Source organism: Chenopodium quinoa, unplaced genomic scaffold (assembly GCF_001683475.1).
Source record: "Chenopodium quinoa cultivar QQ74 unplaced genomic scaffold, ASM168347v1, whole genome shotgun sequence".
Taxonomy (NCBI): domain Eukaryota; kingdom Viridiplantae; phylum Streptophyta; class Magnoliopsida; order Caryophyllales; family Amaranthaceae; genus Chenopodium; species Chenopodium quinoa.
The window spans coordinates 5060025-5084086 of record NW_018742205.1 but is presented as its reverse complement, the minus strand read 5'-3'; the positions used below and the strand labels follow the sequence as shown (position 1 = coordinate 5084086).

The 24062-nt window shown below is 37.3% G+C and overlaps 1 long non-coding RNA gene across 5 annotated transcripts; it reads right to left on the bottom strand.

Moving 5' to 3' along the window:
* Positions 1-11258: 11258 nt before the first annotated feature.
* LOC110730284 lies at positions 11259-23851 on the bottom strand. 5 transcript variants are annotated; one of them, XR_002513017.1, is made up of 7 exons: positions 23252-23851; positions 15335-15386; positions 15123-15198; positions 14885-15024; positions 14341-14405; positions 12786-13378; positions 11259-12449 (listed from the first exon to the last, which is right to left on the bottom strand). It is a non-coding gene; the product is annotated as an uncharacterized LOC110730284 (long non-coding RNA). The 5 variants fall into 5 exon arrangements; XR_002513020.1 differs by having other exon boundaries at positions 11259-13013; positions 13100-13378; positions 23252-23847; XR_002513021.1 differs by having other exon boundaries at positions 13100-13378; positions 23252-23846.
* Between the last annotated feature and the right edge of the window lie 211 nt (positions 23852-24062).

Genomic DNA, 24062 nt, shown 5'->3' with positions numbered 1-24062 from the left:
CACGACATTAAAAACCTTGTTGAAATATAGAGTATATATTATATGTATTCTTATTACTTAATTATCTCATATGAGAGGAATTATAGAGATATAACTATAAGTTGTAAATGCTAATTTAATATATTAATTTTGAAGAAGAGCAAACTGAATATGAAAATTTAAGCAAGTAAGAAATGATTTTAAACTTGATATATATAAAGGAAAATAAAAAAATATATACATACAAAGTATTTTGTTCGATGAAGCATAAGAGAAAAATGCATTAGATGTCGATAGTTGGTGATAGAAGGAAAATAAATAAATTAAAGAGTATATATTAATTGAGATGAGAAGAAATTAAATTTGTAATTTGATCAACTAACAAAGTTTGAAGAATTGATTGGAAATATAAAAATTTAACTTTTTTTTGAGAGAGTGTGTAGTCTAAATTCTATAGTCATAAGAAATTTAGATTCCAGTTTTCATTTCCCAATGCCAAAAGATGGGTACAACTTATTTCCTGGCTTTGAAAGGATTGAAACCAAAGAAAAATTAAATGACGTTAGATTTTATTTAGGCGGAAACTTTTTTGTTGTAAAGCTGCCACGTGGACAATATGATATCAGTGGTTGCTACTTTAGTGATATTTATATATGGTTTTTTTTTTATAAACATCAAAATATTAATCAAACAACAAACTAAATCTCAGATAAAATTATTAGCACAACATATACGTAAATATATTAATTATAAATTGCATTTCACTCCCCCTTTATATCTTACAAAATCATTTCAATGGAATATAAACCGCTAACGCTCGCTCTGCTTAAAAACTCAGGATACAACCGCGGATCATGGTTATTATCAAAAGGAATATACACCACAATGATCTCCAACTCATCCTTGTTACTTTGCCTACTTGCTTTAATAATATCACGGAGCAAGGGAAATACATGCCCAGTGTTGCTGAGGTAAAGAAACAATTTAAGGCGTCGTTTGATTGACAAAATAAATAGGAAGTTGAAATTCTTAGGTAGGTTTGATCTCTTTGTATTATGCTTTGTGCCTAGAAGCAGCTCTTAGGTAGGTTTGATCTCTTTGAATTAGGGATTTGTTAAACATCGCCCGCAAATCTCCACATAAAGCCCACAAAATCCACTTGATTTGACAATATTGCCCTTGACCTAAAAAAAACACTCACACTCTCATCACTCACAATCTCATCGCTCATCTTCTTTCAACAACTCAAAAAAAAAAAAAAAAATTCAAACAACAGCAATGTCGAGGCGGCAAGGCAAGGAATTGGCGGCGGCGGCGGAGGGAAGGTGGTCTCAAGGAGGCAAGGTACAATTTGTTAAAAAAAAAAAAAGGAAAACCGCCGTGACGGAGGAGGGGCGCCTTGGCCGGACGCCCAGCCAGCGGTGGTGGCGCCAGCTGAAGACGCCGCAACCAGTAGGCTGGCGCCTGGGCTGGACGCCATAGCCACGGTTGTGGCGTTTATTCAAAGCGCCGCAGCCGTGGCTATGGCGTCCAGCCCAGATGCCAGCCCACTGGTTGCGGCGTCTGCAGCTGGCGCCACCACCGTCGGCTGGGCGTCCAGCCAAGGCGCCCCCCCCCCTTTTTTTATATATTTGTATTAAAATATTGTTTTTTTTTTTGTGTAATATCTTTTTCAATTGTTTTTATATTTTGTTGTTTATTTTTATAAATTTTATCAATTTTGTTGTATTTTTTCTATGTTAATATTTTGTTTACAATTATTTGTTTGTTTTATTTGTACATTTTAAAAATATAACTATTTTTTCTATGTTTATATTTTTTCTATGTTTATATTTTGTTTACAATTATTTGTTTGTTTTATTTGTACATTTTTATTTTTATTCTCAATTTCAATTTGTTAGTACATTTTTTTTGTTCATTTGATATTGTTTTTGGTTAGTTAATTTATTTTAATTTTTATTATTGATATTGTTTTTGGTTAGTTAATTTATTTTAATTGGGAATGAATTATTTATGTTTATATATATTCTTATGTGTTGGTTTTATTTCCTTTCTTAGTGTATTTTTTATTCTATTATTTTTATTTAAGTGTTTTGTTAATTTCTTTATTATGTTAATTTGTTAGTATGTTTTTAATTTATTTGATTTGGGTAGTGGTAGCTATTTTTCGTATAATTTTTTGTATGTTTATATATTTGTAAATTTTTTGTAGAATTCACTGCGTCGTCATGGTGCGGGGAAGAATGTAGAGCTTCTTAGTAGAAGCTATTCAGTGGAGAGGTCGGGGCATAGACATGTTAGATCCCGTGGTATTTCGGCCTCGGCTCGTAGAGAACGGATCCACCGTCGGGATGAGGATGACGATGACGATGATGATGCTGAGGAGGGTGACCAAGAGGAGGAGCAAGAGGAGGGCGCGGATGAGGATGAGGATGTGGACGATGGTAGTGGACCGTATGATGATTACGGTCCATTCAGTCAGAGGGTTGATGACATGTACGAGACACATATGGTGGAGGTGCGTAAGGGTAGGGGTGGTAGGTTTGTTAGTAGATCTGGCACATCATCTGCGTCCACTGTATCTGGGGCAAGTAGGAAACGGTCGAGGGTCGTTAATGATTCTTGGGTTGTTAGGAGTAAGGTGTCCGGTGGGCCTGTTGACGGGAGTGTGATTCCTAGCTTTCTAGGACACATAGCTGCCCATATTTGGGAGGACCAGGAGAGACCTTCAGTTACGGGGTTGTTGAAATGTCATACCCGGGAAAAGACTTATAGCTTTTTGCGTACATGGGCTGAGGCTTGGCCGGCAGAGAACGAGATGTTCGAGCAACTGGAGGGCACTGGGGTGAATCACGTTCCTGCCACCATGCACGATAAGATTGACAGTACGCTGATCACGACTTTCATTGAGCGATGGAAGCCGGATACAAACTCTTTCCACCTTCCGTTCGGTGAGATGACGATCATGTTACATGACGTCGAGGCCATTCTGGGGATTCGTATTGAGGGTAAACGACTTTGTGCTGTGGCTGATGCGGATCAGGCAGATTTGCTGGCGGAGTTGTTGGCGGTGGACAGGGCTGCACTGTACACCGAGGCGCTTGGTGTTTGGGAACACGGCGGTGTGAAGATCGCATCCGTGTTGCAGCGGTGTTTGTACCCCAGTGCACGTAGGACGCACGACGCACAGCTGAGTGCTTATGTTTTTCTACTCCTCGGATGTACCTTGTTTCCGGATAAGAGCGGCGGAAACAAGCTCAGGCCACGCGACATAGTAGAGGCGTGTGACCCCGACAGTGTAGGCCAGTTTTCTTGGGGATCGGCTACGTTGGCGTATTTGTATCGCCAACTAGGATTTGCGAGTCGGGCTGACGCGGCAGGTATCACTGGGTGTCTGACTCTATTGCAGACCTGGATATACGAGTACTTTCCTGCATTGCGACCACATCGTGACCCGGTTCCTATTGATGAGGGGATGCCGCGTGCTTGTGCGTGGAGTCCGCGCTCGGAGAAGAAGTCCGTTGACCGCCTCCGATCGATACGGTTATTGCTGGACAGGCTGTCCCCCTTAGAGGTAACGTTTATAAATTGTTTCTACATTTTATTATTTGCACATATTATATTCATGTTATTAAAATTTTAAAACTATGTGCAGGTGAACTGGATGCCTTTCGGCCTGAACCCTAGTGTTAGGGTACCCAGGACCCTGTACACGGGACTCATTCAGTATCGTGAGATCGTCGAGGCGTACATGCCCCAGCGTTGTCTTCGCAAGCTTGGATTTGTCCAGGTTGTCCCTCCTCCCCCGGCATGCCCGATGAAGCCTGTAGGATCTTCCGCCACTTACCATTCACCAATCTCTCTGCCATTTCCAAATTCTTGTTGAAAAGGTTGTAGGCTTTCACTTTCACGCAGTTGTTGATGTGCCATGTGCACAATAAGTGGTTCGATTCTGGAAACAGCTCTGCTATGGGGGCAAAGAGACCTCCCTCACAGTCGCTGACGATGGCTGTTGGATGAACATTAGGCCCGATGTAGTTTCTCAGCTTCTCCAACACCCAATAATAACTTGGAGCCGTCTCATCCTTGATGATTGCATGACCAATCAGAAAGTTCTGGTTCGTTGGAGTCATCCCCATGATCTCAACCAGTGGGAACTTGTACTTGTTTGTCTTGTACGTTGAGTCGATCAAAATCACAAATGGCCAAGACTTGATCATATCAGCACAATCAGGATGCACAAGGAAAAGATGAGTCACCTCCGCTGTATCTTCATCAGAATCAAACCAGAACAGGTAACCACGTGATTGTGCCTGGTGTAGCAGCTGCTGTATAGGTTTCCTTCCCTCTGACCGTTCAAACCTGAGTTGCTGTCTGACGTTGTAGATGTGTCTTCGGTTTGGATGGTCTTCTGGAAATTTCTCTAACACAGATGCTAATATTTTAGCAGGCTTGACTTGAGCATCACTCATTTCTTTCACAACTAGTTTCGCAGCAGGACTTAAGCCGCTCAGCTGTCGATGACCCTCTTCATATACTATCATCTCATGGTTGTGATACCCCCATTTAAAGTAACCAATCACTTCCCAACCGTCACGACTCCGTAGTTGTCGAACCTTTACTCTGAACTAACACCCACAACCTTTTCGCTTTGTATCGAACCGAGTGGCTGTACGAAAATCTCTTTCTTCTCTTTTGCGATAACGGTCACATCTCAAAATGCGATCCATTCTACCATCCCGTTGAGATTTATGAGTTACTACTACCAAGCAAAATCCAGCTGCAATTGCAACCTGTTTTGCCCAATCAATCGCCTGTTGAGCTTCTTCGAATGGACCATCATGTCCAAATATCCCACTGTAATCATTTCCGTCTCCACCATAATCCTGCATCAATAATATATTACAATAAATACATTTAACGGATAATACATTTAATTTCTATATTTACACAGAATTAACACAAAAAAAAAGCATAATTATGTATAATCAAACTTAATTTTTATAAAAACCCAATTCGAATTTTCAAACTAAATTTAAAAATATACCATTTCGAATTTTCAAACTTAATTTTAAAAAACCTATTTCGAATTTTCAAAATTAATTTTAAAAAAACCCATTTCGAATTTTTTAAAAAAATCATTTTCGATTTTTTTTTTAAAAAAATAAATAAATAAAAAACAACAACAAAATCAAAAAAGAAAAAAAAAAAATAATATATAAGGGTGGCGTCTGCCAGGACTGCCACAGCCACTGGACTGGCGCCTGGCAGGTCCGCCTCAGCCAGTAGAGTGGCGCCTGGCCAGGACGCCAGTCTGGTGGTCTGGCCGTCTGGGCTGGATGCCACTCTGGTGGTTCTGGCGTCTGGCTTGGACGTCCAGGCTACGGTTTGGGCGTCCATCCTAGGCGCCGGAGCCACTCCGACGGTAAACCGTGAATTTTAACGGTGACTTACCTCGTTTTCCGTCGACGACGACGTACCTCCGGCGTCCCCCGCATCTCCGGCCTGCCCTCCGGTCTCCCCCGGCGAGCCAGTACGGCTCCAAATTTTTTAAACCGAGATTATTTCAATTTTAGAAAATGGGCATAATGGTCACATCAAGTCATATTTGTGGGCTTTATATGGTAATTTGCGGGCGATGTAGTATTGAAGAGAATGCCACAGTGATTGGCGCCTGTCCCAAACGCCACTCACCGTGGCTGGGCGTCCTGCCCAGACGCCAGGCCGGTGGTGGTGGCTGCCGGACCTGGCGCCACCACCACCTTGCCACCACGAGCCACCACCACCTTGCCGCCACGAGCCTCGACATCCCCGTACTTTGATTTTTATTGAGGTTGTGTTTTTTTTAAGGTCAAGGGCAATATTGTAACTTCAATATAAGTTTGCGGGCTTTATGTGGAGATTTGCGGGCGATGTTTAGCAATCCACTATAATTAACTCCTTATAATAGTATCACTTAAGTAACCCCACCCTAAGTAAACCCTTAATTAATATCAGTTAAAAATAACAATTTAAAATTTAAAAATGTAAAACTCCCAATTATAAAAATGCAGTATTGCAATATTATAAAGGAAAAATTGTCAAAAATAATACAAACTTTCACCCATCCGCTAAAAACAAATCGAACTTTCAATTTTTTCTGAATAATACAAACTTTGAGAGGCATCTGCTTTAAACAAGTAATGACCAGTTGGTGACTTGATTAATAGGTACACGGGACATGTGTCATTGTCTGATTGGTTTGACAATTTAATTTGATTTTTAAAATTTATTTAAGGAAAAATTTATTCTAATAATCCCACATTTGGCCGGTTCGCTGGTAATAATCCCACCTTTGGCCGGTTCGCTGCTAATAATCCCACCTTTTGATTATTACCTAATAATCCCACCTTTGGGGGATATACTCTTCTAATGATCCCTTATGACCGGTACCCTGTTGTTTGGGTAAGTTAGTTTTTTTTTTTTTATATTTTTTTTTTAATTCCTTGGCCACGAAACAGTGCATCACCCACCTTCCCCAACCACCAGGCACCAACATCAGCAATTAACCAATTCAACCCCTCATACCACGCAATCCCTTTGAACTCGCTACACCTTGCTGACTCACCAACAGTCACGCCACCAGCATCTACACCTCCTTTTCACCAGCAAACCAGCACCCACGCAATTCATCCAATCAACTCACAATCCCTACACTCCAACCCGCCACCAATCAACAGCAATTCGACCTCCAAATCATTGCAATCAGCATTTCGGCCACCTACAATCATGATTCCGGCCTCCATTTGAGTAATTTGACACCAATAACTTCAATTGATACTCCAATTTGAAGACCTAAGAGGCACCTTTGTTGGGGTGGGAATTTTCGTGGTGGGGAGGGCTGGGGTGGCATTTTTCAGGGCTTAGGGAAGGTTGGGGCTCGGCGTTTCGGGGTGTGGGAAGGCTGAAATGAATCAATTTGGGGTAAGAATAGGTTGCGGATCGGATGGGGTGTTTCGAGGTTGCGGGTGGCTGGGATAGGCTGTTTCAAGGGTGGGCGTGGCTGGGGTTTTGTGTTTCGGGGGTGGGGTGGTTGGGGTGGGTTGTTTCAAGGATGGGCATGGCTGGCTCTATTGTTTCGGGTTTGTGAGTGGGGGTGGCTGGTTGTGGGGGGGTGGGCTGCCTAACCGGGAAAAATGGAGGAAGGAGAGGAAAACCATAAGGAAGAAGGAAAGGGGAAAAAAAAATTTAAAATTTTTTTTTTTTTAAAGAAATAAAAAAAAATATTTCGACGAATCACAAAGTGACACATGGCATGTTAACCCATTATACCGGTTACTAACAAGTTAGGGACTATTAAAAAGAGAATGCCCCATAAAGGTGAGATTATAAGCAGCGAACCGGCCAAAGGTGGGTTTATTAGAATCAATTTTTCCTTTATTTTATATTTTTATTTTTTAAGAAATATAAAATTATATTTATTATTATTATAATTAAAAAAAAAAACAGCCACCCCTTAATCAAGGCGCTCAGCTCTCCGGCGACCTCCAGCCGGCGCACTAGCCACCTACACTGCGCTTAGCTCTCCGACGACCCCACTACCCCTTGCCGGGCATCCCTACCTCTTCCCTCCCCCCTTCCCGACTCCTACATCCGTACCTCCTCCCTCTCCCCTTCCCGACTCCCACTCATCACAAAAAACCCACAATATCCTCCTCTTTCACTACCGAAAACCTCCAACTGCCGCTTACACCATCCCCAAAACCCTAAAGGCTAGGGTTTCGGGATGGGGAAGGGATGGTTAAGGATTTCAAATTTTCAGGGACGGAGGAGGGGGTAGTTTCGTGGTTTTTTGTGGGGGTGGGAGGGGATTTCGTTGTTGGTGGTTTGGAGAAGGGGGAGGACGACGGCAAGGTAGGGCCGACAAGGTGGCTGGGTTGGCGCCGCCGGGTTTGGGGGAGAGGAGGGACTGCTGGTGGTGAGGGAGGAGGGGTTGCTGGTGGTTATTATGGGATGGTTTTTTTTAATTATTTTTTTTTTGAATGATTTTTAAAATTATTTTAATTGTTAATTAATTGTGGTTAAATTTTTAATTAGCAATTAATTAATTTCTTAATTGAATTTATCAAAAAAAAGTTAACCGGTTATTTAGGTTGTAGGTTAAATATCTCGCTTAAAGTGGATGCCTCTTAAAGTTTGTATTATTCTGAAAAAATCAAAAGTTTGACTTGTTTTTAACGGATTGGTGAAATTTTGTATTATTTTTGACAATTTTTCCTATTATAAAAGTGCAAAAGTACCATATTAAAATTTTTAAAAATCATTACAAATTATATCGACAAAAGTTCCTTTTTAGAAACATGACTTCTTACTTCTTAGCAACAGTCTTAAGCTTGGCCTGCTGTGCCATTTTCTCTGCTGCAATTGTAGGAGATATTAATTCTTCCTCTTCCTTCTTTGCCATTTTTTTTGCTGCAATTGTAGCACATGTATTTGTCTGTTTGAGTTTCATTTGCTGCTGCAACTTCATCTCTTTTTTTCCACACATGTGTAGGTTAATGCTGGTTGGCCTCATCTCTGTATAATTTACGGGCTTATGGGGTGTTGGTTAGGAAAGAATTTGTCCTAAGTTATGACGATCTAGATGGATGTGACTATCGTGTCACGGAAAAGAGTGGAGGAGATCCCGTATACGTATTGCAATATTGCATGCGTAATAGGGGTTTTAGACCTCGGGATGAAAATATTAACCCGTTTTACAATAATTTAACATACAACCGCCTTTTGGAGAATTTGTATTGACAAAAATGTGTTGTAATACGAATATAATTACATGAAATTATATATGTATCAACAAATAACGTGAAATTATTTATAAAATAAAAAATTAGCTATAACTACGTAAATATCACGAAGTACAATCTGACACATAATTATGTGTATTGATAAATTACTTAAAAAAATGTTTATCATCATTCCATGTTATAAAATTTAAAGTTAAACAAATTATTATTTCTTCATATTGTAAGTATTTCAAATAATAATTTTTTATTAAAAGAGATACATCATTCAAAGATGCTTTCAACAAATCCCTGTACATGAACCAGTAACATATTAACAAGTTACTATTGAATTTCAGACATGCTGGGATGATATGATTGTCAGATACAAGCTTGAAAAGAATGAATGGTTCAAAAGGTTATATAATTTGAGGGAGAAATGATGTACGACTTTGAGTAAGGACTTCTTTTCTGCTAGTATCTTATCTTCACAAAGAAGTGAAAGTACGAATAATACAGTGGGATTTAAAGCAAACAAAAACACAAGCCTAACAGACTTCTTCAAAATATTCACTCAAATAGTATGCAGGTTGAGAAAAAACGAGTCTGATGCTGATTTCAAAAGTTCAAATTCTAAGCCAAGTTTAAGTTTTCCAATTTTGGATTACTGAGACATGCATCAGAAGTCTATACACAGACAATATTAAGATATTTTGAAACATAATACATGTACTCAATTGGGTGCTTAACCTCTCTTCATTCTATAATAGGAAATTTTTATTTTTATGAGGTACAGATTGAGTATGATGAATCAAGTAGGCAGAAGATTACATATAACAGTGGTGAAAATACAATAGCATGTTCTTGTAAGAATTTTGAAGAGGTTGGTTGGTTGTGTTATCACTGTTTAAAGATTTTGCAGCACATAAATATAGCACATAAATTAAGGATTGCAATTACAAATAAATATTTCAATTGAAGGAAAATTCAATCTGTTTGATTCCGAATTAAATGCTTCTTTTAAAGAAAGTTGGTATCCACTGACGCTAAGAATCGGATTTACAAGGTTGCGTCTCTTCAGACAAATTCAACCAAAAGTGGAATTACATGAAAGGTGATAATATGATTAATAGATTTGCGTATCTTTTTCCAGCACAACTCGCTCTCTCTTTGTTCAAGCTTAAGAAGGTGAAAAAAATCAAGATTTATGAACTTAAATTCATTTATAATCTTAAAACTTTTTCTTTTGTTAACCCAATTAGGTTGGAACTCGTGCGATGTAAGTTTATAAAAAATCTATTTTTATAATTTGTACATTTAAGAATTATGCACCTTGTACAAAAATATTTGTAATTTTAAAATTTTAGATTTTCATCAAAATTATGATATAATACCTGTTTAATGTCGCCTAATACATATTTCAATGTAGGAGTGCATTTATTAGTGTGCTATTTACAATTGTTTTATTTTTTTAGGATAAATTGATAGGTGGTAGTTGTAATGTAGAATTTTCTAATATTTAAATATCAAAATTGTTAAATATGGTACCTGCACACACACACACACACATCAAAAATGACATCATCCTTGCATTTAGGCGGGAAAAAAATTATTGTGAGAATGTCATGTGGACAGTGATAACGTCAGCAACGTTTTATTTTAGCAATAGTTAATAGATAATTGTCAATCCAAAGGATCTTGAATTTTGGTGGGCTAAGGGTATTTGGGGCCTTGTGAATTGGATGTAAGTGAACTTGTAGTTGACTTTTGAGCTTTTGCTTGATTTTAGATGAGATCGTGTTGGAGGTTATGTTGCATCATTACTTTTCTACAATTGCAAATGTGTATGGTTATATGATATAATGATATAATATGTGTTGGTTTATTATTTGGAGTCTGCTTTTATATGTCACCTCACAAAAACGAATTAAGAATATCTTTTATATTCAGGCATATATATGTTGTATGTGCTAAACCTGCACAGATCCCATAGTTTGATTGAAACATATTAATGTTCTACAACAAGGTTGCAAGTTGATGATATTGGAAGAAAAACAGATATCATTTTGTGCAAACTCTCATGTTTGATGGAGTTGACGACTACTCAAATCAAAATGCAGACATGATTGGTCTGACTTCAATCGAACAGGAGTAAGTTCTATTTTTTGCCTTTTGAGCTAGCTATAGAGGGTACATTATTCTATTCCTGCACTAAAAAGAGACTTTTTTTAATGATAAGAATGATACTACTCATACCAGGACATCAATTTCTTACAATTTAATTCTTTCATTATTTAATTTTTATTTTTTCCATCCAATTCTCTTCTTTTCTCATTTGTTATCCAAATGAAAGACAATATATCCCTCTATTTCCCTTTCCTTCCATTCTCTCCATTTCCTCTAATCCAAAAAAATGTGTAAAAGGACAAAATTTAGGCATTTTGTCACTCATAAAACATAATCACTCCAGTTAAGATAGAATCAAAATCACTTAAAATAGTGACTCGTTCGTCTTCTTTCTTTTTTTTTTTCTTTTTTTTTTCAGGGAATGGTGACTTATTCATCACTCACCTCCTATAATGCTTTCGAATTTCCATCGTAGACGTATCATTTTAAAATGCTTTAAATTTTGGAAAAAAAAAACAACGGACAGCAGAGCAGCAAGAATGCAAATATGCAATGCAGCACCAAAACCCTCAGCAGCAACCTCTTAATCAACCACCAGTTCCAAACCATTAATGCCTTCACCACTATTGTTATTTTCCAGTTCTAAAAGCGAAATCCCCCTCAACCTTCCAATATATCAACTGGTATGAAATTATGGCTTCAGTGAAAAGCCAAAACTTTTACAATCCATACATGACCATTATGTATTGGCCAGTATAACCTACAACACATATACAGACAAAATAATGACTAAATCTATCTTGTATCAACCGAGACCAATTACAAGACACCACAGCAAAATACACTCCTGCAAATCTGCAATTGCCGACTAAAAGGTCCAAAACAGTGATAACAACTATAATTATGATGAAAACCCGTCTCACAAGTCACAACCTCCAGAGAGGAGCATTCCACTTCGAAATGCAAAAAAAACCCAACAAGAGAAAGATAATGAAGGTTTACCAAACTATAGTTTAAAATCAAAAGTACTTACTCCTATACTGACAGAATGCATAATCCACTATCAATCAAGGCATAAACTACCAAACACATTCACTATGTAATACACGGCCCTGCAAGCAACAGCAGCCTGAGGACAAGAAGCTAAACTGGCAACGCTGAGCAGCATGCACAATCTCCCTGTCCTATACCTCTGCCCTTTTGAAAACTGTACATTTAAAAAGTATATAATGCTGAAATAAACTAGTCATGTTATGCTATCTTCCTCTCGTGCTCACTGTCCCACTGAAAACTTGTTAAACAGTGAGCTGATAACTTGGGCTCCAAGATAACCCCAAATTCTTCGTCATCATACTGAGATTCGAGACTGGAGTTTAAAAATTTCTTAATACTGTTAAGCTGATCAGAAGATGGCTTAACTTGAGTGCTATCAACAGCATAGTCCTCAGTACCAATCATAAGACCCAATGCCACATGAGGATTCAGATTCAGACTGGCCACAGAATCCAACATATCCTTCTTTACAACCACTTGAAGTAGACAAGAAAGTAGATACCGATAAGTGACAGAAGAAATATTGACACCCTGTGATCAGACAAAAGATATATTTAGGAATCCCACATCACAGTGAAAATGCAATTGCCAATATGACATGTTACATACATCAAAACATGTAAGCTAGTTAATATCATATGCAGCCTTATCCTTTTGCCTCATGGATTTGTCTTGACATTAGACAACAGCACTTTCTTTTCAAAAATTACTACGGAGTACATAAAGCATGAAAAGTGATTTAATACAGATTACAGATCCGTCTATTGTAAAATATTCCAGTGTTCCACAATCCACATGAACAACATCAAAGTTCTTCATAGCTATGACATAATCCTGAATATCTGAATATGTAAGAAGTTCTCTTACATTATTTTTTTCCAACTGCAACGGGATACAGGATCATTATGGGCACCACCAGCAAACCTAGGAGCTTATGAATGACCATAGTGTTCAAATGAGATTTAACAAGACAAAGTATGTCCTTAATGTAGTAAAGGTCGTCCAAGAACTTATCTATAAAGACTATAATAGATATCAAGTCTGTCCTCTTACCAGAAAAGTAATTGTTCCTGTGTCCGAACAAACTAACATCCCCTATTATCCCACATAAAATAAAATAAAATTACATCCAACAGCCTGTGAATGATTATAAATCTAATATACACAGAAAAAGAATATACCCCAATTTGAGAACCAAGTCAGAGAAGTACTCGATACTGGAGGTGTTGTCAGAAATGATAGATCATATCATCACTAACTGCATGGACTGTTGCAAAATATTAAAATCTTCATTTATATGAACTTCATTCCCCAGGAAAGAGAGGAGAACGGAAAAAGGGAAAAAAAATTGTACCATTATATGCTTAGAGTAAGAGAATGTATGGCTGTCTAAATGATCTTCTCCCCATGGTGTGCAAATTTAAGGGCTTAAGTATATAGAGGAATTATGTAAAAGCACCCTGCAGTAAAAACCATGAACAAATTTGTTACAAGAATCAGTATTGTCTCATCACCAATCTATAATAAATAGTCGACCACACAAAAAGTATATAACAGGTAAATAAGGAACTAAAAGAAGTCCTTGTAATAGACTAACATAAGGAGGGGCAATATTGGTAGTCTAGTGTTATTAGGTTAGTAGTTTTTACCCTTAGTATAAATAAAGAGAGGGAAGAAAGAAGAAGGTAGGCAGCATCTTGGTGTAAACCCATGAGAGAGTTATGGCCTAAAGCCGTTGATAGAGAGTTGTGAGCTAAAATCACTTGGAGCTTGATAGGCTAAACCTATCTTCTGTGTAATTCGTGTTCTGTTAATTAAAGCATCAATCTTTCTTCCACAACTTGAACCTTCTCTTCGAGGCCATTTAGCCGTTGTGATACAGAGGTAACCATGGTTGTAGACCGTAACACTCTAATACCAACTGTAATGGACTGATTTTCTGATTGTAAATATTATTAAATTACTAAGGATTAATAAAGGTGAAAGCTTTATATTTTGATTGATAATGGAAAAAGGATTACAAAAGATTGGTTTAGCCTATCAAGCTCCAAGTGAGTTTAGCTCACAACTCTCTATCAATGGCTTTAGGCCATAACTCTCTCATGGGTTTACACCAAAATTCTGCCTACCTCCTTTCTTCCCTCTATTTATACTAAGGCTAAACACTACTAACCTAATAAAACTAGACTTCCCAAAGTGCCCCTGCTAAAGTTAGTCTATTACAGTCCTCTCACACGCCATAACAAAGTTTAAAAGCCACATTTATTGCTTCAACCAGACAAGAGAACATATAAGATAATGAACAACACACCTATATGAGCATGTAGCTCACAGATTTTGATAAAAAGGGAATCAAAATTTATTTGAATGTATTTTTCATTTCAATTAAAAAGAGCATAATATTCCTATAAGTAGTATTTACCTCTTGGACTTTTAGAGAAGACAGATGGTGTCTTTGTTCTGCACTTCTGCTTCCCACTCACATCCCTGATTCAGATTTAAAGCAAGGTAAGCCACAAGATCCAAAGCATATCAGTCTCTCTGTTGTATCTGGATTCTATCAATTTCAACAACTACTCGTGCCGATAAGCATTATTAATGAAGGTAAGATTGCCTAAACAAGGCTAGGAAATAAAAGATTTTGACCTCATAAATGACACAGTACAAAGATATATCACTGACATGAAACTCGTACTCATGTGTGATGATGTTGCTGATATGCCAACTGCTAATGCAGTAGTCAGTGTCATACAAAAGACAAACATATAACTGATTAAAAAATTAAGGAGTACCAGTAATGAGGTCAGTGTTAGAAGTAAAATGGGAATCGGAGTTGGAAAATGTTAACTACAATGCCTCTAAGAGAAAAAAATGAGGAAAAGACATACATGCCATGCCCACACAGCAAGAGGAGGTAATGAGAGCTAAGGGAAACCAAATGCATGTGAATTATAGAAGATCCTTACCAAATGCATGTTCACTGTGTAGATTTTGTATCATTATGCTCAGGTACTGAAGCACCTTTGCCTCAAGCCTGTCATTGGTATCCCTACTAATCTTGAGCATGCGGATGAACTCAGCTAACACTTGATGTTCCATGAAACATCTGGGAATTTTTTTTTTTTTTTTGAAATTATTAGAACAGGTATCATAATGCATATTACCAAAAAAAACATTTAAGAAACAAAAAGGACAAACTCTTACTCGAAGATTGATGGGTCATGCCTATCACCATACGTAAATTTTTCTACAATAGTTTGAAAATGTCCACAACTGTTTCCTGGAAAAAATTAATATACAATATCAGACTATTGTCTCCAAAGCCACAGTATCTGTGACATTAAATCATAGTGTTAAGTACAAAATCTAATAGTTCAACAGAGAACCGTCAAACAGAAGCAGTGCGAGATGTATACCCTATTAAATGTATGAACGACTTCAATTCCCTGCAATTCATTGATGATATACCTGAGAACCAAGGTTCAAAAAAGACAATTAGATTTACTGTAAATGACTAATCAAGAATTCAAGAGAAAGATGGATGCATTACTCCAGAAAATACTCAAGAAGTCATTACAGCACTTTTAAATATAAAAAGTTTAGCTTTATATGCTGTACAAGTGTACATCATAATGTCACCTCAGATTTTTAAAATTTTCGCGGTATTTGATAAGTTGTAGCAAACAAGTATATTTATACAACCTATTCTCAAGGACGAAAAATAACAAATGCAAAAAACCTGTTGAAAGAAGCCAAAACAAAGAATCTACTACCTCCGTTTCATATTTTTTGCAACTTTAGAATATTTTATATCTCACAAATAATACCCCAAAGTTGCAAAAAATATGAAACAGAGGTAGTAGCTATTTGCAGAACGGGCAACATTACTGTTACATTTTTTTTATCTAACATCCCAAACTCCATGTAACTGCCTGAAAGGTTGAAATAAGTGACTGTACATTGGTAAGTTCTAACCCAGAGTCAACCTTCCAGCTTAATCAGCAAACCTCTATTTACCACTCACCAAACAATCAGCCATAATTTCATAAATCATTTTGGAAAATTTATTGCCTCTCTACAAATAATTTTTTAACAGATAAAGATACACTAATACAAGGAAAAAAAAATACGAGGTAACAAAAGTATGCCAAGCTCAAGCAAAAAAGCGGAGAAGAAAGAAAATTCTTATCACACCCAACAAAAGCCTTGTGAGTGTGGAAATAAGCTAAAAGAAATAACCAGTCCAAAAAGGCTTCCAAAGAGGAAAATAGACCACAGAACTCCTATTATCCATTTCCAATCAAATCATCCATATAGATAGCTCAACAAAAAATGTTCTCCTCATATCTCTTAAACCTCATATATACAGGTAGAGGTGGCCAGTGGGCCGGGTTGGACCCAGCCCACCCTAACTCGCACGGCTGGTGGGTCACGTGGGTCCGACCCGGTTTCAGCCCGGCACAGCTCGGATTTAATCCGGGTTGTGTCGTGGGTCCAAAATTTTCGACACAACCCATTTCAACCCAGCTCAGTTTAACCCGTTTGATTCGACCCAAATCGCACAACCCGTTTTGACTCATTTAATTCGACACACCTACCCCGTGAACCCACCTAACCCGACCCACCTGGCACAACCCAGCCCGCACGGCCCACCCGCACGAATGACCCACCCAACCCGCACGAGCCAACCCACCTAACCCGCACGCATGACCCACCCAACCCGCACGCATGACCCACCCAACCCGCACGGCCGGCACAACCCGCACGGCCCGCACAACCCGCACGGCCCGCACAGCCCGCACAATTCGCACGACCCGCACGGCCCGCACGGCCTAACATCCATTTTAAAAAAAAAAACGACTAGTTTTTTGTATCTAACGGCTAGTTTTTTAAGTGTATGATCATCCATTCTATTTTTCCTATAAATACCAATTCCATTTCACTCAAATTTCCACACAAATTCAAGCTTTCTTTCTCTCTTACTTAAAAATTCTTATTGTTCTCAAATTCTCAAGTGTTATATAGAGTTATATTTTTGTTAAAAAAAATCTCCTTAATATTATTATTAGTATTCTTAAGATTCTAAAAAAAAAAAGTTCTTCTCCATATTATAATTAGTAATCATACAAAAAAAAAATGAGCTCAAGAGGAGGAATGGGAAGGAGTCAAAGTGGTGGTCGAAGTGGTAGCCAAAGGAGTGGTGGTGCAAATTTTTCGTATGAAATTAATACGGAAAATTTAAACCAATTTGTCAATGAATATGGAGATTATGGTTTAGGAGATAGGCAAAATATTCAAACGTCTCCACCACAACATTTCTCCCACGAGTCCCACCAATCATCAAGTTCAACTATGCCACCTCCATCGCAACCAACATCTCAACCTTCATCTCAAGGTAATTTCTAATTAAATTTTTATTGTTATGAATATTTAAAAAAACTATTATTAATGATTATAAAGTTAGTTTAGTTTCCAATTTTCTATGATTTACAATTAGTTAATTACCATGAAAAATGCGTTTAAATAAGTATAATTAAAATATTTAAAATTTAAAAGCTTATTTTCATGAATAGCATTTAAAAATTAATTTTAATAATTTGATTTATGAAAGGTGGTGGCGGTGAAAGTAGAGGTCGAGCACATTTTTCTTGGGTGTGGAAACATTTTGAACGAGTTGAGGTCACACCCCCGGGATGGCAACCTGGTCAACCAAAGAGGTTCACGTGTACATGCCTAGTTTGCAAGGCGCTAGGTGCAAATGTCAAGTCATATAATTGGAAAACGGGAGATGGAACCGGAACCTTGAGTCGGCATTTGCAAAATAAACACGACTTGTTCGAAAATGGCCCCCGTCCTTCGGGGGGTGGCGTCCAAACACAATTGGGTGGATACATGAACCAACCCGGCGGAGGTACACCTTTCATTTATAATAAAGATAGAATGATTGATGAAATGAGTACTTTAGTTATTGCTAATGAATACCCTTTTAGTTACGGTGAAAATGCAAACGTTGAGCATTTTAATAAAGTTGCATTACAACCTGCATTTACTCGTGTCCCCCGAAATACCCTAAGACGTTATACACAAACTTCTTATTATAAGTATAGGAGTGGTTTGATTGAATTATTTCGTACTTTTGATGGTCGTGTTAGTTTTACAAGTGATACATGGACTTCTAGTTTTGGCGAACCTTTTCTTTGCATTACTGCTCATTGGGTGGATGATGATTGGTTTATTCAAAAACGTATACTATGTTTTCAAGCTATGGAAGAAAGGCATACCGGTTTTAACATCAAAGTTCGTATTTTGGATTGTTTAAAAGAATTTCACTTGAATAATAAAGTTTTTTCTTTGTCTCTTGATAATGCAACTGCAAACACAAAGTGTATTGACTATTTGAAAAATGACTCCGAGTTGAATTTGTTGTTGGGTGGTAGTCTCTTGCATGTTAGATGTTGTGCTCATATTTTGAATTTGTCTGTTCAAGAGGGTCTCGCTGAGTTGCAACCATTGCTAAACCCAATTAGAACAGTTATAAAATGGATTAGGATTACTCAGTCAGTTAGAAGAAAGTACATAGCTATGTGTAAAGAGAGAGGTCTTAAGAAAAGACAATGGTCTATTGATACCCCTACCCGTTGGAATTCTACTTTCAAGTTGTTGAGTGATGCTATAAAGTATCGTGATATTTTGACCCAACTTTACAATGAGACTCGTGTTGATCCTACTGAGTTAATAACCGAAAGTCATTTGACTAATGCTTCTTTTGTTCGTGATGTTTTAAATGCTTTTGATAGTGCAACTCATATTTTCTCTTATATTTATGAGCCTAACGTTCATTTAGTCATAATTGAGTGTGTTAAAGTTGTTCACACCATCGAAGAGCATATGAAGATTGATGGACTTCGTCCCGTTCTTGATAGCATGAAACGTAAGTGGCATACTTATTTTAGTGAATTTCCAATCATTTATGGAATTGCTGCTATTCTTGACCCCGGTGTCAAAGCTGAAGGTTTGGAAAATCTTTTAGAATTTTATTATACAAGTTTAAGTATCGATTATGATGTTAGTGAATATATTAACAAATGCAAATCTGTTTTGGGAGACCTTTATGATCATTATGCATCTATTTATGGTTTTGATTTGGCAACACCAACTACTACTAGCACTTCCGATTCTAGATTTGGTTTTCTTGATAAAGTTATGAAAAAAAAACACAAAGCATCTACATCATTCTCATCATCATCTTCTTCAACACTTGCTATTAATGATTATTTGTCATATCAACATGAGACCAACAACAACTTTCAAATTATAAAATGGTGGCAAGAACATAAAAAAAGTTTTCCTATATTGGCGAGAATTGCAAAAGATATACTTGCAGTTCCCTCTTCATCTGTTGCTTCCGAGTCTGCTTTTAGTGCAGGTAGAAGAGTGTTAGATGAAAAAAGATCTCGCTTAACTCCGGAAAGCATTCAAATTTGTGTTTGTAAGAAAGATTGGGATCAAGCTGAAAGAAGAACTCAAGGTTTAAAGGAAGACGAAGACGATGAAGATGATCCTGTGATGATATTGGAGTCGTCAACGGATGATGCAGCTTCCGGGGATGATGATGCAACAAACATGGGTGGCTAGAAAAGTCTAAATCAGGTACGCTAAGAACTACGTGGGCTTTGATTCTTTCGGGATACGTAGGCAACTTATTTTTCGAAAATTACAATTTAATTGCAAAATTAAATTTTAGTTTTCTAAAGATAGGTCCAAGCCCCCCCCCCCAAATTTCAAAAGAAGTACAATATAAGAACTACGCTGGCTTTGATTCCTTATTTTATAATATAAGGATACGTAGGCATCTTAATTAAGAGCAAGCCATCAAATTGTTAATTTTGTAAAAATTAAAACACCACACAACCCACCCGACCCTAACCCACGAACCCACCCGACCCTAACCCACAAACCCACCCGACCCTAACCCACTAACCCACCCGACCCTAACCCACCTAACCCACAAACCCACCCGACCCTAACCCACTAACCCACCCTTCGACCCACCCTAACTCACTAACCCACCTTGACCCGTCTAACCCACGAACCTAGCTCGACCCACCCATGACCCGTCTAACCCACAAACCCAGCTCGACCCACCCACGATCCGTCTAACCCACAAACCCAGCTCGACCCACCCACGACTCGTCTAACCCACGAACCTAACCCTGGTGTGTCCAACTTCTCCAACCCAACCCACGACCCGGCCCACCCTACCCTACGTGTGTCGTGCCGTGTGTCATGAAACCCCAACCCGCGACCCACCTAACCCTAACCCAGCTCGCACGACTCGCACGGTGGACACCTCTAATACAGGATAACCCCTTAGATGAAAAAAAAAAAAAAAAAAAAAAAAGTTACACTTGAAGGCTTTGCAAGAGATAAGGAGGACAAACTACAAATGCAAGATCAAGAGGTTCACTGTCAATCCATTAGCTTGGCCTTGAAACCAAAAGAACTCGGAAGTACTAGACTTCTACAAACTACTAAGCTACATATACTGTATATTGTCACCCACTATGGAAGCTAAGCATTCCAAATAATAAGATATAAATGTACAGAAAAAGACATGTTAAACATATTTTGGTCGTGGCTTTAACTGAAATAAACAAATCTAGAAAATTAGCAATTAGCCAGCTAGCTTTTCTGCCTTTAAAGTCCACAAGAAAATAGTCTTAAGGTTGTTCAACAAGTTGGTTAACTCCCACTTATGAAAATCACTTGTGAAAATTCCACCCAGCATGGAAGTTCAAAAAAAACATACTCCACTCACCATCACTAATAGAGATGAAGAAAAAGGATAAAAGACTGTTCCCTCGACATATAGTCCAACCAAAAAAAATGAGTTCCTTCATTCCAATCTTGGATTCTACCCAAAACCCATGCTAGTGAATCCTACCCATTTCTTTGAAAAATATACCTTCTCCTAAACAGTTTATGCCAAAGAGAAAGCTTGTCAAAGATGATGCAAAGGAGATGTTCCAAAACCCAAACTTCCTTCTTCCCTAGACTTACAAATGCACTCCCAGCTCACAAAAAGCCTTCCCTAGGCTACAAGAAAGTTCATAAACCTCTGTAACCTCCTGCTTACATCAATCTTGGAGTTTAAAATGGTAAAAACTAGAAAAAGTACATTAAAACATTTGCACTCATCTAACTTCTACTAAAACGGATCTCAAAATCAAAACTATAAATCTATGAGGGTTATTCCCTAATGAAAGACCAAATCTTGACAAAGTCCATAAACAAGAAGAAAAATCAAACCAATCAATTGCAATATAAATAGTAAGCTCATATACCTTCTTGTAATCACTTTATATTTTTAAAACTAAATTAGCAAAGAAAATCACCCATGACCTTGAATCCATAAGCCACCCAAGAAAAGCCAACTGACTTATGTCAAGACAAATCAGGCTTTTCTATCGCTTATAAAGAGAACTTCCTATCACTCACGCTCCTCAAATGATAATAGTCCATAGTCCAAAATACACGTGTGTGGGAGTAAAGTGGCAACCTGTTCAGCCTTCACTGCCATGGGGATGAGTCAAAAGTAACTTCATTCTAATTGTACCAGTCTCTTACAGGTAGTCATTTGGGTGACAAGTTGGTACAGAATGGATGATTAATTACTACTGTTTTGACATATTTGCTAATCCAAATTGGGCTCTAACCATGAATTCCTCTGAAAATTTATCTAGGAAACTCTAAAAAAAATAAGTTTATTCTTGTATTAATAAATTAGAATTGTAATAAGTTCTCTTTGTGCTGTAAAAACAAATTACATGTTGAAGAGATTCATAGTTGAAATTAAACCTTGAGAGATAACAATAAAACATAAGAAAATAGAGGGTCATTTTATTTCTGTCTTTTTCTCTAAATAAAAATACCGCATTTGAAATTTTGTGATCACACTATGTCAACTTTAAGCATTAACATCTCCAATCATACCAGCAAAAACTATATGACTATGACCTTATGCAAAATTATTGAAAAAAAAATAGATAAACCTAGAAATGCAATCTTCACATCAATTTTGTGACATATATAGGCTCAAGAATAGTACATTCTTGTTGCATCATAACTGTAGTAAGTTGTCAACTGTGGTAAAGTTGCATATACAAAATTTCATGATGCTCAAGGCTGCCCCAGAATGAATTGACATATCAGAAAAATCAACTTCATGTCTTGACCATTGAAAATCAAGTGTTTTAAAAACAGTCTCTTCAATGTCTCTAATAAACTTTCCAGTTAAAACACACCTCATATTGATAAGAGAATCTAAAAGTTTGGCTTGACTTATAAATAAATCAAAAGGTTTATCAGTGTGAATCTCAAAAATATCAATACATATAATAATGCATTTAATAATTTATGGTAAAGGAAAATTCATTAGCACACAATGGCCTTGATAGGTGTTGTTCTGCAGTTTCTAAAAGCCATTTTATAATGGCTTTTCACAAAGTAGCACCAAAGCATGCAGATGATGGAGCAGCCTCGCAAAATCAGGCAAATCAGACCAACAATGCTTCCATGACTTAAAAGACCTCTCTGGAGCCTCAGCTCAAGAATCTTCTTCTTTTTAGCGAGAATTATCCCGATACAATACATCCATTTCTCTCCGTCCAAACATCACCGTCTTATATATCTACATCTATACAGAATTAATACATCTCCTAGACCCCAATAGGCATATATTCACTAGAATCCTAATTATTCCTTCCATCAAACAATATCACTCATTTGCATCAATAGCATCCAACCTTAGCACAACGCCACAACTCTCCCACCTTTGGAGTAATTACACAACAACCTCGAAAGTCGAAAGCAACTCTCTACTTTCCAATGTTATTCCATTGTACTAGGAACTCCAATTATTACAGGCCTTGCATTACAAGTAGTTAATACACTCTTATTTGTCAATACTCGAGTTCCGACATTCAATTGTTAACGAAATGAATCAGTACGCAAACCAACTAAGCTAATAGTAGTCTATATGCAATTAAAGTAGCATAATTTAAGCACATTTTAAAACTAATCTCAAATTTTACAAATTTCAACCTTCATTGAAAATTAATCACCCAAAACCCTAATTTTATTTCTTTTCTGTTCAGTAGGTAAGCTAAACTAATTAATCATAGTGATCTATTGAATTGATAATATGAACCCTAAACCTAATCAATCAACAAAATTTTTGTAAACAGAATAATTCACCTCTTAAAGGATAATCGATTTCAATCAAACAAACAAACAAACAAACAAAAATTTGAAAATTGGAGAAAGAAAGTTACCGGAAGTGTTGGAGAGAGAAGCGATCAATGGGGCGCCAAAATGACCGCAACATGATCGAGGACGCTGCAGTGAAATTGAGTAACTGTGCAGATGAAAGTGGCGTTTGATTGTGAATACATGCAATGATGCAATTGCAATTGCAATTTCTGGTGCGAAAATAACAGAAATAGGTAACTGTCAACTTTTTTTTTTTTTTTTTCATTTTTCTTTTGGTTTTTATATTGGAAAATTATACACAACCACTCCTGTCCCTCGTTGAAACATTTGAATTTGTATTTCATAATCCAAGGAAAAATATTAATTAAATTAAATTTTTAAAAAAATACTATTCTCTCTGTCCCATTTTTTTAACTTTATTCATTGTACTTCCTAAATTGCCCTTTAATTTTTTACATGCTTTGTACTTTTTCCCACTTACTCTCTCTAACTTTTATCTATAATTGCAGTTTTCAGTTTTCACCTATTTTATGTACTTCATTCACTTTTTCTTCCCTAACTTGTGTCTATAATTGTACTTTTCACGTTTTTTATGTACTTCATTTACTTTCTCCTCCCATTTATTAAATACCGTGAAAAAACACAAACAGGAACAATATATTGGGACGGAGGGAGTACATTGATAATTTGATTAGTGGCAAAAAGAATACGGGTCGGATTGTGCAAGCACACGTGTTGTCTCAGCAAACCTTATGCTCACATGAAACATGGCTAAACAAGAAAATAAAGATTCATATTATGACGACTCGTAATGATTTATGTAAACAGCTCATGCACAACTTGCCCACATGTTGTGCTACTAGGTCCCTTTTG